The sequence below is a fragment of the Pelophylax lessonae genome (assembly GCF_965119305.1).
Source record: "Pelophylax lessonae genome assembly, chromosome: 4".
NCBI classification, from domain to species: Eukaryota; Metazoa; Chordata; class Amphibia; order Anura; family Ranidae; genus Pelophylax; species Pelophylax lessonae.
In genome coordinates, this window is record NC_138771.1 from 261096155 (window position 1) to 261100197 (window position 4043).

Consider the following 4043-nt stretch of genomic DNA (forward strand, 5'->3'; position numbering starts at 1 on the left):
CACAACCACACTAGGCCCCAATTACTATTGTTTGTACCCCTAAAAGGCTAGGAGTAGGGGGAGTATGGAACAGGCAGCACCCTCAAACCTTCAGAAGTATGAGATGAACCCCAACAACTTGGAAAGGTGGATCTCTCTCACACGTACCAACACAGACTATCCCCCAATTTAACTGATCCCCAAAGGTTTTTGATTAAATAGCGGAATAGAAAATATGATCCCAAAAAAGTGTATGTATATCACACGTACACAACCACACTAGGCCCCAATTACTATTGTTTGTACCCCTAAAAGGCTAGGAGTAGGGGGAGTATGGAACAGGCAGCACCCTCAAACCTTCAGAAGTATGAGATGAACCCCAACAACTTGGAAAGGTGGATCTCTCTCACACGTACCAACACAGACTATCCCCCAATTTAACTGATCCCCAAAGGTTTTTGATTAAATAGCGGAATAGAAAATATGATCCCAAAAAAGTGTATGTATATCACACGTACACAACCACACTAGGCCCCAATTACTATTGTTTGTACCCCTAAAAGGCTAGGAGTAGGGGGAGTATGGAACAGGCAGCACCCTCAAACCTTCAGAAGTATGAGATGAACCCCAACAACTTGGAAAGGTGGATCTCTCTCACACGTACCAACACAGACTATCCCCCAATTTAACTGATCCCCAAAGGTTTTTGATTAAATAGCGGAATAGAAAATATGATCCCAAAAAAGTGTATGTATATCACACGTACACAACCACACTAGGCCCCAATTACTATTGTTTGTACCCCTAAAAGGCTAGGAGTAGGGGGAGTATGGAACAGGCAGCACCCTCAAACCTTCAGAAGTATGAGATGAACCTCAACAACTTGGAAAGGTGGATCTCTCTCACACGTACCAACACAGACTATCCCCCAATTTAAGTGATCCCCAAAGGTTTTTGATTAAATAGCGGAATAGAAAATATGATCCCAAAAAAGTGTATGTATATCACACGTACACAACCACACTAGGCCCCAATTACTATTGTTTGTACCCCTAAAAGGCTAGGAGTAGGGGGAGTATGGAACAGGCAGCACCCTCAAACCTTCAGAAGTATGAGATGAACCCCAACAACTTGGAAAGGTGGATCTCTCTCACACGTACCAACACAGACTATCCCCCAATTTAACTGATCCCCAGAGGTTTTTGATTAAATAGCGGAATAGAAAATATGATCCCAAAAAAGTGTATGTATATCACACGTACACAACCACACTAGGCCCCAATTACTATTGTTTGTACCCCTAAAAGGCTAGGAGTAGGGGGAGTATGGAACAGGCAGCACCCTCAAACCTTCAGAAGTATGAGATGAACCCCAACAACTTGGAAAGGTGGATCTCTCTCACACGTACCAACACAGACTATCCCCCAATTTAACTGATCCCCAGAGGTTTTTGATTAAATAGCGGAATAGAAAATATGATCCCAAAAAAGTGTATGTATATCACACGTACACAACCACACTAGGCCCCAATTACTATTGTTTGTACCCCTAAAAGGCTAGGAGTAGGGGGAGTATGGAACAGGCAGCACCCTCAAACCTTCAGAAGTATGAGATGAACCCCAACAACTTGGAAAGGTGGATCTCTCTCACACGTACCAACACAGACTATCCCCCAATTTAACTGATCCCCAAAGGTTTTTGATTAAATAGCGGAATAGAAAATATGATCCCAAAAAAGTGTATGTATATCACACGTACACAACCACACTAGGCCCCAATTACTATTGTTTGTACCCCTAAAAGGCTAGATGAGGAGTAGGGGGAGTATGGAACAGGCAGCACCCTCAAACCTTCAGTATGAGATTGTGTTCACTGTACCCCACAAAGATTGAGTTCACTGCACCCCACAATGATTGTGTTCACTGCACCCCACAAAGATTGTGTTCACTGCACCTCACAAAGATTGTGTTCACTGTACCCCCCAAAGATTGTGTTCACTGCACCCCACAAAGATTCTGTTCACTGTACCCCACAAAGATTGTGTTCACTGCACCCCAAAAAGATTGTGTTCACTGCACCCCAAAAAGGATGTTGTTCACTGCACCCCAAAAAGGATGTTGTTCACTCCACCCCAAAAAGATTGTGTTCACTGCACCCCACAAAGATTGTGTTCACTGCACCCCAAAAAGATTGTGTTCACTGCACCCCAAAAATGATTTTGTTCACTGCACCCCAAAAAGGATTTTGTTCACTGCACCCCAAAAAGGATTTTGTTCACTCCACCCCAAAAAGATTGTGTTCACTGCACCCCAAAAAGATTGTGTTCACTGCACCCCACAAAGGATTTTGTTCACTGCACCCCAAAAAGATTGTGTTCACTGCACCCCAAAAAGGATGTTGTTCACTGCACCCCAAAAAGGATTTTGTTCACTGCACCCCAAAAAGATTGTGTTCACTGCACCCCACAAAGGATTTTGTTCACTGCACCCCACAAAGATTGTGTTCACTGCACACCAAAAAGGATTGTGTTCACTGCACCCCAAAAAGATTTTGTTCACTGCACCCCAAAAAGATTGTGTTCACTGCAGCCCAAAAAGATTGTGTTCACTGCAGCCCAAAAAGATTGTGTTCACTGCAGCCCAAAAAGATTGTGTTCACTGCAGCCCAAAAAGATTGTGTTCACTGCAGCTCACACACAGAAAAATGGATGTGGATCACTGACACCTGCCTATCTCCAATCCCACACCACACAGCAATATCGATTGTAGTTTGTAGAACACAGTTTCCCTAAAATTCAGCAGACTCTGTCCCTAACAGGATTGAGAAGAGATCGTAGATCAGGATTGAGTGCAGATTCACCCCACCCCCCACACAGCAATATCGATTGTAGTTTGTAGAAGACACTGACCCTATATAATTCAGCAGACTCTATCCCTAAAATGCCTACAACTCGCCCTGCCTAAACACTCCGACCTGTCCCTCAATTCTATCCGGACACAAATGGTTTTTTCCTGCCTATCTTTCCCTAATCAGCAGCCAGCACGTTGATGTGTGCTCTGTCCCTGAATCTAAGCAGCATAATGACGCCGCTGCGGCTGCCTCGAACTTATAAAGACTTGGTCACATGCTTCAGACGGCCAATCACAGCTACTGAGACATTTGCAGGCATGGCTGGGATGGCTTAAGGCACACCAGTTAAACGATTGTTGATTGGCTGTTGAAAGCCCGCCATGAAAAGAGCGCCAAAGCATGCAAAACCCGGAAATAAAACGACCGAACACGGATTTTTACCCGAACATACAGTAAAGTGTCCGTGTCCGTGTTCGGGTACAAAAAATCCAATTATTCGGTACGAACACGAATAATACAGTCCGTGTTCGCTCAACACTACTAGTGAGCTGTGTGAGGGGTCTCACAATAGCAGAAAAGTTTTTTATGAACTTCCTGTAGAAATTTGAAAATCCCAGGAATCGCTGTAGCGCCTTGCGTGTAGTTGGTGTAGGCCAATCCTGAATGCAGGATATTTTACTCATGTCCATCTCGATTCCTGTTTTGGATATGATGTAGCCTAGAAAGAGTACCTCATCTTTATGGAACAAGCATTTCTTCAGCTTCACATAAAGATTATGTGCAAGCAATCTCGATAATACAAGTCTTACATGTCTTATGTGTTCAGACAGGGTCCGTGAATATATAAGTATATCGTCCAGATATACCACAACGCAGACATCTAGTAAGTCTTTAAAAATATCGTTTATAAATCGTTGGAAAACTGCAGGGGCATTGCATAGGCAGAATGGCATCACAAGATATTCGAACAATCCGTATCTAGTTCTGAACGCAGTCTTCCACTCGTGTCCATCACGGATTCGAATGAGATTGTATGCTCCTTTCAGGTCTAATTTTGAAAAATAGGTAGCTCCACGCACCTGCTCAATGAGCTCAGGGATAAGCGGTAGAGGATAGCGATCTTTTATTGTGATAGCATTCAATTTCCTGTGGTCGATGATAGGTCTGAGACTTGAATCTTTATTGCGAACAAAAAAGAGTCCTGCTGCTGTGGA